This window comes from Rhinolophus hipposideros (assembly GCF_964194185.1).
Source record: "Rhinolophus hipposideros genome assembly, chromosome: X".
NCBI lineage: Eukaryota > Metazoa > Chordata > Mammalia > Chiroptera > Rhinolophidae > Rhinolophus > Rhinolophus hipposideros.
Genome location: NC_138046.1, coordinates 89,075,964 through 89,088,977, shown reverse-complemented (window position 1 = coordinate 89,088,977; position 13,014 = coordinate 89,075,964).

Below are 13,014 nucleotides of genomic sequence, written 5' to 3'. Positions count from 1 at the left end.
CCACCCACAAACCTCCCAGTCGCGCCGTGACACAGACAAAAAATCGAGGTAGCTGTGAGGAACCCAACTCAAACCGACTTAAGCAAAATGAACAAATACTAATTTCAGGTCTAACTAGATGCAGGAATTCAAAAGCTGTCATTTAATCCTCAGGTAGACTGATTTAAGTATTACTACCCCATTTTGCAGATGAAGCAGGCATAAAGAGCTTGTTCAGAATGAGCTGTCAGGACAGGAAGACCTTACTACTTAGGAACGCTCAGTCCTGGACAAAGCCCTCCCGAAGTGCAGTCATTTAAAGTAACTTCCCAGTTCTAACCAAAGACGTCTTGAAAAGAGCTTGCATAGCAATCAGAAATAGGAGACAACAGATACAGTTACACAAACGCCTCAGATTGGAATTCTCAGACATCAGTGTAAAAGAGCAATGTTTTCTCTGGTCACGGAAATAAAGATGATTACAAGTGAACAAGAAATGTAAAACTTAAAAATGAGTTGAAAAAGGAGTGATAGACCTGAGAGAATTTAAGTCGATGAGGTTAACGTCATTGAGGAGGGAATTGGTGAATTGGATATATTTGAAAGCGTATTGAGGAATACAATGCATCTTAAGAGATTTTCAAGTAGACTAATGTATTTTGATAAGATACGGGTATCAAACTGAAAAATAGAAAAAGTATAAACTTCAAACAAATGAGGGAAGGAAATGGTAATCAATCCAGAAGAAGGCAAGAAGAAAGGAACGTGAACAAGGTGCACACAATCAGTTTCAAGTAAGGTCTGCTCTGTCCCCTGCAGTGCAAGGGAAGGGAGTGGGAACCTGGCTGCAGATTCCAGACCTTGGCCGCGACTGAAACCTCAACTGCCAGGGCGCCAGAGGATGGGGCGGGGACAGGTATGAGTGTCACAAAATGTTTCTGTGATTTTGAACATGGCTTTTTCTTGTTTGGATGCTTGCTCAGTCGCTATAAACCTTTCCCCACGATTTTTCAGAGCTCTGACAGTTGGTTCTGATTATTCCTTTTTCATTTCTGTTGGGGAATGAGAGCTTGGAGCTTTCTAGCCCGGCATTGTGCTGATGTCACTCCTCTTGTGTATTGTTTTAAGTGTGTTTCTTAACACACTTAGGTAGCATGTAGTTGGGTTTTTTAATATAATCTAATCTGACGATACCTGTTTTAATTGAGGTGTTAGATCATTTAGTTAGTGTGAGTATTGATATATTTAAGTATGAGAAATCTAGCTATTTGTTTTCTATTTGTCCTTATGCCCTCTTTTCCTCTTTCTGCTATATTTTGGATTAAATTTTTTTAACGATTCCACTCTATCTCTTTTGTTGCCTTATTAGCTATAACTCTTCGTTTTATTTACTGATTGCTTTAAAGTTTACAGTATACATCTTCAACTTATCAAAGTCTACTTTCAAGTGATGTATACCACTTTGCATATAAGAACTTTACAACAGTGTGCTTCCATTTCTCCCTGCTCAGCCTTTATGCTGTTGTAATTGTGCTTTTTACTTTTACATATGTTATAACCCCCCCAAAAATTGCTATTTTTTTTACAGTCAATTACTTTCATGATATTTAGATAAGAAAAGGAATTGTGTATGTTTACCCATGTAGTTGCCATTTCCAGTGCTCTTCAGTCTTTTGTGGAAGTCCAGATTTCCACCTGGTATCGTTTGCCTTCTGCCTGAAGGACATCCTTTAACATTTCTTGTAGTTGAGGTGTGATGAATTCTCTCAGCTTCTGCGTATCTGAAAAAGTCTTTATTTCACAATTTTTTTTAAACAAAGTTTATCGGGGTGACAATTGTTAGTAAAATTACATAGATTTCAGGTGTACAATTCTGTATTACATCATCTATAAATCCCATTGTGTGTTCACCACCCAGAGCCAGTTCTCCTTCCATCACCACATATTTGTTCCCCCTTACCCTCCTCTCCCATCCCCCACACCCCCTTACCCTCTGGTAACCACTAAACTATTGTCTGTGTCTATGAGTTTTTGTTTCTCATTTGTTTGTCTTATTCTTTTGTTTTTGGTTTATATACCACATATCAGTGAAATCATATGGTTCTCTGCTTTTTCTGTCTGACTTATTTCGCTTAGCATATTTCACCTTATTTTTTGAAAGACATTTTTATGGGTACAGAAATCTGAGTCAACAGTTTCATTTTTTCAGTATTTTACAGACATTAACTCCACTGTCCTGTTTGCATTGTATCCAGTGAGAAATCTGCCATCTTATCTTTGTGCCTGTATGCGTAACATGTCTTTTTTTGTCCCTTGGCTGCCTTGAAGATTTTTTCTTTAGCACCATTTTTGAACAATTAGATTATGATACACCTTCGTGTAGTTTTCTTCTTATTTCTTAAATGCTTGGGTTTCTTTGAACTTCTTGGATCTGTGGATTTCTGGTGTTCATCAAATTTGAGGAAAGTTTGGCCAGTATTTCCTCAAAAACATTTTTGCTGAAGCTCCCTTCTCTCTCCTCCTTCATGTGCTCCAATTACTCATGTATTACTGTGTTTCCCTGATAATAAGACCAGGTCTTATACCGTATTTCCCTGAAAATAAAACCAGGTCTTATATTAATTTTTGCTCCAAAAGATGCATTATGGTGTATGTTCAGGGGACGTCTTATTTTTTCATGTCCAACAATCTACATTTCTTCAAATACAGTCATATCTTCTTCTGGAACATTGTCATAATGTACTAAATGCATCTCTCTGGCTGACGATCTTAACTGGGGCTTATTTTCGGGGTAGGTCTTATTTTCAGGGAAACATGGTAGGCTGCTTGGAGTTGTTCCACAGCTCACTGACGCTTTCATCTCCTTACTCTGTGTGTTTCATTTTCAATAGTTTGTACTGCTGTGCCTTTAAGTTAACTAATATATACTTCTACAGTGTGCTGTTCATCCCATCTTGTATATTTTTCAACCAATACATTGTAGCTGTTCGGTTTGGGTCTTTTTTATATTCTCAATGTCTCTACTTACCTTTTTGAACATATGGCATACAGTCATACAAATGACTGTTAATGTCCCTCTGCTAATTCTAACATCAGTGTCAGTTCTAAGTCGATTTTGATTGATTGCTTGTTCTCCTTATTATGGGTTGTGTTTCCCTGCAAAGATATTTCTGGCAATCTTTGGTTGGATCCCAGACATTGTGAATTTTACCTTACTGATTGCTGAATATTTTTGCCTTATAAATCTCCTGGAGCTTTATTCTGGAATGCATCTAATTTTCTTAGAAACAGTTTGATCCTTTCAGGTCTCGCTTTTATGATTTGTTACGCAGTTCCAAAGAAGTATTTATTCTAGGGCTAATTATTCCCTACTACTGAGTTCTCTAGCCAATGACCTGTGAATTATGAGTGTTTCCAGCCTTGTTGGTTGGATTAACCACTGTTTCTCACCCTGTGTGAGCGCCAGGCATTGTTCCCTACAACCCTTGTGGACGGCTTTCTCCTCCCCAGTCTTGGGCAGTTTCCTCGCACACATAACACCAATTGATACTCTGCTGACTGTTTAAGCAGGCCCCTCTGCAGATCTCCAGGGTCCTGTGCAGCTCTGTTCTCTCTGGTACTCTGTCCTGTGGACACTAACCATCCTGGTCTCCATGGGCTTTCAGCTCTGATGCTCCAAGTCAAAGGGTCTTCCAGATTATGCCTGGGGTTCCCCTCACTGAGCTGTGGCCTGCATAATCCCTTCAGGCAGTCAGCTGGGGAATTCATGGGGCTCACTTCATTTGTTTCCAGTCTGTTGGGGATCACTGGCCCTCATTTTTTGATGCGCATTGTTTTGAAAACTGTTGTTTAGTGTATTTTGTCTGGTTCTATTGTTATTTCAGGCAGGAAAGGTTAACTCTTGTCTTGGCTGGAAAGAGAAGTGCTTTCCCTTAACTTTGTAGAATTTACTAGCTGTTCTTTTTCTAATTTCTTGAGATGGAGGCTTAGCTCATTAATTATTCCAACTTTTTGCATTGATACATTTATAATCTTAGGTACTAAAAGACAGAAATATGCTTTGTAAAAACCCCATATACATAGATTTATTATCTTTAATACTATTGGATTCTTTAAATTCTTTTAATCCAAAACCAGCAATACATTTGTGATATAATTATAGTTTTTTGTGCCGTTATCGTCGTCATCTTGAAAAAACTTTCCCTAACAACTGGTCAAAAATGGATGTGAATCTGGGTGTCTGTATATTTTTAAAACTTTTTCTTATAGTACCTTTACAACATTGTACATTCTTTCAGTGTAATAAGGAGTTAGGAGAGAGAGCAATCTGGAAGTTAAAAAGAGATATGGAAGGCAGAAGGAAGCATGGAGAAGGGGGAGCAGAAAGGAAGAGGAATGAGGAGCACGTGATGAAGTGTATAGTTACAGTTTCCATAGAATGCAGTGCGCGCGCGCGTGGTCACGGCCCACGTCTTTGCCAGCCACCCCCACTGAGCTGGTCACTGCCGGTGTTAGCTACTCCATGAAGTGGAAAAAATACTAGAGAAGAAAATTGTGAATAAAGCTTGTTGGTGTTGTTAAGAATTAACAATGTCTGAAAGCAGGGTTCCATAGGAACATCTTTGTTTTTCATTGCCAAGGAAGATCCATGTCCTAATCTCTGAGCAACTCTAGAATCTGGCTTCTTTCTATTCTAGAACCTGACAAAATCTTGATTTTGGTGTGCTCTAGCAGTTACACTTGCTGAGGAGCCCTCTCTCTATGAGTGTCCCTGAAGGTGAAATATGTGTTTTAAAATAAAATCTGTTTTCGAATCTATCCTAGAAACAAAAACTCTTCAACAATTGTTAAAAACTGTAGTGCGTTAATGTCATAAAAACAATAATGCAGATGGGACTTCAGAAATTATAAAAGGCTTCCAGATACATTTGCATTTGCCCTCTGTGATAACACTGGGCTGTGGTTATCACTACCATGTTGCAGATGACAGAGCTGCTGCTCAGGAGGTTAAGCGGTTTGCCCTTGCCCAAGGCCATGTAGCAAATAAGTGGTACTTCTCTTTCTTCTTCTAACTTTCTTCTTCTATAAGTGGTACTGCTCTACTTCTTCTAACATGCTGAAAAATCCATTTTGTTTCTTTTAAAAAAAGTACTTTTCCGTTCTCCTAATGAATTTGATCATGTGTGTAAGCTTTTCTTTACAAAAAAAAAAAAAAAGAAGAAGAGAAAAGCAAGGAAATCTATCCCTATAATGTGAAGGAGTGAGCCATGTTGGTAGGACCAACTCTAGAGATCAGTTAATCATTTTAGATTATCTCATTCCTTAGCTTTACCTGTGGGCGCCCAGCTTTACCTGTGGGCGCCCAGCCACGGTGGGATTAATGCTGTCCTGGTTTGTGAAGGACTCTCCGTCACAGGGTGGGCAATGGAGGGGTGACAGCTTCATTAGGATTGCTACTTTCTTAGTGGTTCTGACATGAGGTTTAAAAGCAAGCAGTTTAACATAGCTGGCTTTCTCTAGAAATTTCCCCGCCCCCCCCCCAATTTCATCTATTTGTGGTAGGTCTTTGTTTTAACCCAGAATCAAAAAAAAGGAGGTGGCTGTTTTGTTGCCCAAGTAGAGACAGAATATCACCTGCTTTGACTATTTGCATGGCTCCGTCCCTATCTTTGGCATGCTCTGAGGGCTCCACAATGGAATGGCATAGGGCTGACTCTTCATTTTTACAGGAACAGAGACAACAGAAGCTTCAGATTTGCTGTTGTGTAATTTTGAAATGAAGGTGAAGTAATTTCATTTACAAGAAAACAAGTCAAAAGAGATAATTTTGTGTTTTTGGAGAATGAAAATAGTTTATAATAACCATAGTCCAACGCTTACCTCTTTACTGATGTTAAAACTCAGCAGAGGGTAACTGACTTTTGCGGGGAATCACTTTGCAAGTTCTATAAGTGTTTGACCACTGTGCTATACACCTGAAAATAATATAATACTGAATGTCAACTATAATTGAAAAAATTTAAATTAAAAAAGAAAACTCCAACAGAAAGTATTTATTGGAGATAGGCCAGGGAACCACCCAGCAGAGTTAGGCACATTAAGTAAGCTAATTTTATTGGGTTTATAGAATTAAATAGATGATAAGGAAATGTATTAAGTGCATGTATTACTTGTTGTTGACTACATTTGAAGCCCCAAAGCCCTCTCTTTTTTAAAAAAAACTTTTCTTTATTTTAAGTGTGTTTTTCCAGGACCCATCAGCTCCAAGTCAAGTAGTTGTTCCAATCTAGTCGTGGAGGGCGCAGCTCACAGTGGCCCATGTGGGGATCGAACCGGCAACCTTGTTGTAAGAGCACCGCGCTCTAACCAACTGAGCTAACCGGCCGCCCTGAAGCCCCAAATCTCTTAGCAAAGAGGTCTGAGCCTGGAGGGCAAGTGAGTGGTGAACCCACAGCTGGTGTGTGTTCTCCTGAGAGCTTTATTTTTTTTATTCCTTCCCCCCCAGTTTTATTGTGATATAATTGACATATAACATTATATGGGTTTTAGGTGTGCAGCATGGTGATCTGATATATGTACATATTGTGAAATAATTAGCACAATAAGTTTAGTTAACATCCATCACCTCACATACCAAGATCTTTTTGGAGGAAGAATGGACATCTTTAATTTCTTATTGGGATGCTGGGATGTTTATTATTTTTCCCATGGTATCCTTCTAACACCCCTCCTTATCCCCTCCCCCCATGTTTTCTCCAACAGTTTCCTAAAGTAGAATTTGTGGAAAACCTGCTTCGTTTTGTTTTTTTAAGTTGGAATTTTATGAGCCAACCCCTTTGTATGATAGTATTCCCAAGAAATCAGGAGTTACGTGTCTTTTTTGGAAGTACCATTTTTAAAACTGCAGCAGTCACTCATTAATTTCACCCAAAATGTAGCATCAAAAAGTGATAGTTACATTTTTAAAGCGTAATTAGATGATAACATTTGAGATAAAGGAATAATTCACATTCCACAGCTTGGTAATGTCCCCAAAATAGTGCTTTGGGTATGAGAGACGTTATTCTCCAATGTCAAGGGTGCCTCCTTCACCAGCAGGTAGGATTTTCCAGGGAGCTCTCCCATGCCATCTTACTTTAAGGACATGGAGCACACTGGGGGTCTAGTCAGAAGCCTGCTCCCAACTCCCATCTCAGGCTTTGACCTTGTTCTCTACGTCTGCAAACACAGTATGTTGGATGGTGTTCTAAACACAGCTTTTGCTGCTCTGAGTTTCCATGGTTCCAAGAGCACAGATGAAATAACAGCATAAACTAAATTGTGTAGGTATGTGTTGCTTCTCTCTCTCTCTCTCTCTCTCTCTCTCTCTCTCTCTCTCTCTCTCTCTGTATTCTAGGAAGAATATAATTATGGTGGATGCCTTCCCGAATAATAATAAACAATAAAACTGGGAACAATATGGCTGACCGTCTCTATGGTAACCTCCATTAACTATATGTATGCATATTTTACTCATTTTGGTAATTCATATTTTAAAATATAAATGATTTTATGTTCACCATCATGCATTTGTGACCATCAATTACTTTTGATGGTAGTGATTATTGACTATTGTTTCTACTCCAGAATCTTAAAAGCTGTGGAGGAGGTGGGTGGAGGAGACACAGAGAGAGAGATGACTCATTTTAATTTTTGCTGGAACAAACAAGTGATTACTTCAGAAAAAGATGATGCTAGCTAGTATCTACTCCCCCGCCGGCCACACACACACACACACACACACACACACACACATTCCCATACACCTTTCCCACTGGTCTATCAAATGCCTTTCTGCATTGACTTTGTCCTTCAATCACTGCTGTCAGGCTGGGGCTTCTTTTCAAGTGCTATGTAGACTTTAGAGTACTTTGCATTTAAGTGAGGCTGGGGGAATCACTTCAGCAGAGATGCTTGGTTGTCTTATGCATGTGAGGACAGCTCTTTGAGGTCCTCACTTGCTAAAGTCTCATCATGAGAACTTAAGAACTACTACAGACCATCTTCATTGGCTTTATTAGACGAAATGGCTGAACAAACCAACTGTAACACGGCGACCTTGAGGCTTCTCAGGGTCATTACTAAGACAGCCAGTTATATATTCAGACCATGACATCTTCAAGGCAGATGCAGTTGATAAATCACTTCTCTGTGTGGCCGCCTGACAGTTTTCATTATGGTATTAGAAATGTACCAATATTTCCTGATGAATTTGCCAGCTTCACTGTCATCTCTTTCGTGAGCTGTGAAAATGCATATTAAAAGAAGGATCCACAAGACAAATACCATGATTTCACTTATATATAGAATCTTGAAGAAAAAAAAAAGAACAAACGAAACAGAAACTCATAGACACAGAGAACAAACTGGTGCTCACCAGATGGAAGGGGGTTGGGGGGCTAGGTGAAAAAGGGGAAGGGATTAAGAAGTACAAACTGCCAGTTATAAAAATAGTCACAAGGATATAAAGTACAGCACAGGGAATACAGTCAATAATATTGTAATAATTACGTATGGTGTCAGATGGGTACTAGGCTCATGAAGGTGATCACTTTGTAAAGGTATATAAATGTCTAATCACTATATTGTACACCTGAAATGAATATAATGCTATTGTGTATCAACTGTGATTGAAAAATAAATTTAGAAAAAAGAAGGGTCCAGAATAAGACAGGAGTCCGTGATCCATGTTGGTCCCAGGAAGCATGATTTTATTTTGTTTTTGTATTGCTATGGACCAGGGCTTACGTTAACAGTTGAGTGGCCTGAACTGTTGTCACTGAAGGTGGTGTTTCTTAGAGGCTTTCTTTCTTTCTTTTTTAAGATTTCATTGGGGGAGGGGAACAGGACGTTATTGGGGAACAGTGTGTACTTCCAGGACTTTTTTCCAAGTCAAGTTGTTGTCCTTTCAGTCTTAGTTGTGGAGGGCACAGCTCAGCTTCAGGTCCAGTTGCCATTGTTAGTTGCAGGGGTCGCAGCCCACCATCCCTTGTAGGAGTCAAACCGGCAACCTTGTGGTTGAGAGCCCACTGGCCCATGTGGGAATCGAACTGGCAGACTTCGGCGTTAGGAGCATGGAGCTCCAACCGCCTGAGCCACCGGGCCGGCCCGAGGCTCTTTTCTTATATCATCTGAACAATCATGAAGAAAATGCTAATTAGCTACTCTCCAAAAATATTTTGTTTTAAATAATGCTTTGGGTTTGAATGCCCCAGCACAGATTTCTTCTCATCAAGAAACCCTAGCTGTTTCCATTTTAAATCTCCCATACTTCCCCGAGTAGGGCAACCAGTCTTCATCAGTCTCAAAGGCTAGCAGAGCTTTTCCTCACAGAGAACTATGGTCACTGAAGTGTTCAAAAGCAAGGATAGCATATTCAAGATTCTTCCTTATGGCTGAGGTTTCCAGCAAATATCTCTGCCATCCATCTGCCTGCTTTTTCTGTTACTCCTGAAATCCTGACAACCATGCCCATGGTAAAGCCATACGTGGCTATTCAAATGGGTTTTCTTGCCTTTTCTTATTCACTTTCTGTTTTTCACACTTCTGTTAAACTCAGCTTCTTATTCACAGTAATTCTTTTAGTGAGAATCAATAGGAGGTTTTGATTCTCAAGACATACAACCCGATTTGTTTTGTTTGTTCTGACATATTTTTCCCTGTTCTTATGACTGTACTCAGGCCCAGAGAGGTAACATTTTCTTCTTCATTTGTAAACATTTCTCTTTCCCCCTCAAAGATATTTCACCACTGTTGGTTACTTTACCAGATAACATGTAACATGTACCATACATTCCTTAGTCCTTGAAAATGATTTTCAGCTGTTGTTATGCTATATTGTTATCCCCAGCTACCTTTTTGGAACTTGCTACTCTTTTAAAGGCCATAGTGATTTAAAAAGACCAAAACTTTCTTTTTGTCACCCCAAAAGCCTTAATGCATCCAACAAAGAAATGGCCAGAAAGTAATAGAGCCTGGACACCTGCAGCTCAGCGAGATTGTACCATACTTTCTTAGTTGTGAGATAAAGCTTAAATTATATTCAGATTTAGTGTTATATTTTTCCATTCAAATTCTTTGAAAAAATAATCCAAGTGTGGTATGAAGGGTAGCATTTTATTAGTAATCAGATTAGTGGGCTGCCAGGTCCCAATATTCTCCACTTTACCAAATACAAGAGCTTTCTATAGAATTCTGCTAAACCAAAATAGGTTTTTCCTCTGAGCACTAATGATAAAGTTGTCTAAACATGTGAATTGCAACATTTTTTGTTTTCTGCAAGTAAAAAGTTGAAAGATGAGTTGGAGGAATTTGTGAACATACTTTTTGTTTTTTAATGACTACTTTGCCAGATAGAGAGATTGGGTGACTTGGCTGCTCTGAGAGGTGGTGTAACCTATTGGGTTACAGCCCTCTTTTGCTGGGTTTTGAGCGAACAGTCAGTGAATGTTTCTATGTAATGGGTGTTAAAGTACAGTTGTAACACTTTTGTAAATTTTAAGGTTAGCTTTTGGAACATTTGGATTTCATAGAATATAGTAATATGGTTTGATTTATAGGATTGATCTACGTTAACCTCTATGGAGTAAATATCCACCACCACCACCCCATTTTTGACGCTACAGGGTGCTATTTTTAATTGAAAGTTCCCCTAATGGCAATTTCACTCACCCATAACAGTGTACAGTTATGTAACGGTGGAAACGTGTTCAGAATAAGTCTTTCCTTTTATGTTTATATTGTGTGAACACTATGGACTCAATCAGTTTCTGTTGCTATCATTGATAGCAACTTTTCATTGATGGTTTTGCCAGTTACTATGCACTTAGCATAGTGTAATCCACTTGAGCACTGGAGTCAAGAGAACTGGTTTGAGTCCCAGCTTACCATCTAGGTGGTGCTTAAAACACAGCAGGGAGCAAAGGGCCATGGAAGCCAATTCTCTGAAGTTGGTGTGTGATGTGTTAATTTATAGCCTAATTCTCCTGTTGACTTCCCCTCAATTCACTGTGCCCTAAAGATTTTAGCTGTAACTGGAATCTTTGGGAAAAATAAATAAATCCAGAGACTGATACTTTCTTCATAATTTCCAGAGTTTTAATATGCAGGGGGTATATGTACATATACATATATACATATACATATATATATATATGTATATATACGTATACATATATATGTATCTATATGTATACATATATTTGGGTTTCATATTATAAACGTTACATATGACGCATATGGCATACATATGACACACACATAAAACATATGCAAACTTCAGTAATTCATTTACAACTGTCACTACTTTTGCCATATCCATATACCAAATGAACGTTCTTAATATGTTTAAATTAATGCATATTTCAAACTTTAAATAATATGGTGCTCAGTCTTAAGTGCAGGGCACACTTACCACTGTTGGCAATGATGGACACAGCAGTAAATAAGAGTGAATCAAGGGCAGGGAGAGGGCACCTTCCCCCAGGCTCTTTCAGCCTCTGTGAGTATCACAGGTAGGTCTCAGGTTGGAACTTTGTTCGTCTCTCTCTTTCTTTTTCTTTTTTCCCCCTCTAGTTTTTCAAGTTGGAACTTTTGACAATAGAAGAGCGGGTCTCAGGCCCAGCACCTCCACCAAATTCTACTTTAGCTTAGTAGGATTTAGCTAAAATTCAGTAACGTTATTTTGTTTTTGTTGTACTGACCCCAGTATATATAGGGGGGAAAGCAATAACTTACAAAACATTTTGTGATCACATAAACCTTCTCCTTTAAGAACATAAATTATTGGGGCGGCCGGATGGCACAGTTGGTTAGAGCACATCGCTCAACAAGGTTGCCACCTCAGTTCCCGCGCGGGATGGTGGGCTGCGCTCCCTGCAACTATGATTGAAAAGGGCGACTGGACTTGGAGCTGAGCTGTGCCCTCCACAACTAGATTGAAGGACAATGACTTGACTTGGAGCTGATGGGCCCTGGAGAAACACACTGTTCCCCAATAAAAATTTTATAAATAAATAAACAAATTGTTAAATAAGTTAATTTGATTTAAAAAGACAAAGGTGAACATGTTAGAAGTTAGCATGTAACTACTACTTTAATTCAATCAAAACACTTCACAATGAGATTGTAGGGATTTTTTATTTTAATTTTAGTTTTTTAGGGAGGGCGCAGCTCACAGTGGTCCTCGCAGGAATCAAGCGGCAACCTTGGTGTTATTAGCACCACGCTCTAACCAACTGAGCTAACCGGCCACCTCTGGGATTTTTCAAATAGCCACAGTAGAACTCAGAAAGGAAACAGGAATGCCAGGTAAAAAAAGCCAGATCTTTCTAGTATTTTGCTTCTTACTTCAATATTGAGACTGTTACATAACTGCCCATAATTTGCTATGTAACGACGTATAGTGCAATTATAAGTTTGATTAATACATATAATCAAAAACTGCAAACAAAATAAGCTTTTGAATCCAAACATAACATCTGAATATGCAACAGGTGGGGGTGGAGTGACAGCCTCAGAACAGACGATGGGTGACAGCCTCAGAACAGTGCAAGGGCAGCCAGGTCTCCTGCGTTTGGAGACAGAAATCACTCCAAATGCAGGAGCACCAGTGTGCAGGCAAAGGGTGTTCTTTATGTGTGTGCCCTGTGAAAAGACTGTGGCTTGCACACCAATCCTTGCAAATCCTACAAACACTACTGGTGCTATCGATTCGTGTTGGTGATGTTGCCAGAACCCTCCATTTAGTCTCATTTGTAAGGTATGCATTTTTCCATAAGGGTGAACATTTTCATCTATTTTCCTGCTTTAAGATTTTGTTTAATGTAACACTGTGCTTTAACTTTTGAAAGGGGAAAAGAACTGCAAACTAAAGAGTAAGAACATGTAGTGGGTTGTAGCTGTCAGTGTTTGCTCCAGTTCTTATAGCTTGTGTAAGCAGCCCAACTTGAGGTGGAAGAAAGGGACACTGTCAGTCCCAGCTCCATGCCAGAGATT